The sequence below is a fragment of the Chaetura pelagica genome, unplaced genomic scaffold (genome assembly GCF_000747805.2).
Source record: "Chaetura pelagica isolate M959 unplaced genomic scaffold, ChaPel_1.0 scaffold55, whole genome shotgun sequence".
Taxonomy (NCBI): domain Eukaryota; kingdom Metazoa; phylum Chordata; class Aves; order Apodiformes; family Apodidae; genus Chaetura; species Chaetura pelagica.
The window spans coordinates 4,650,488-4,650,745 of record NW_009953571.1 but is presented as its reverse complement, the minus strand read 5'-3'; positions in this window follow the sequence as shown (position 1 = coordinate 4,650,745).

Genomic DNA, 258 nt, shown 5'->3' with positions numbered 1-258 from the left:
CGGTAGCCCGCGCCCGCGCTGCCGGGCAGTGGCAGGCCCTGCTCGGCGATCGCCTCCCTCCTCAGCCTTTACTCCCTTGCTCCCCACCTCTCCAAGCCCCTTACTCGAGGTCAGGGCTCTCTCCCCCCTCTTTGGCGCCCCCATTTGCTGCCGGTTTATCTCCAGCCTGGCCCGGCTCAGCATGCGCGTGGCCGGGCTAAACGCATCTCGCTTAACGAGACAACGTTAATTAATTCCGGGCGGGTGAAAGTTGCCAGC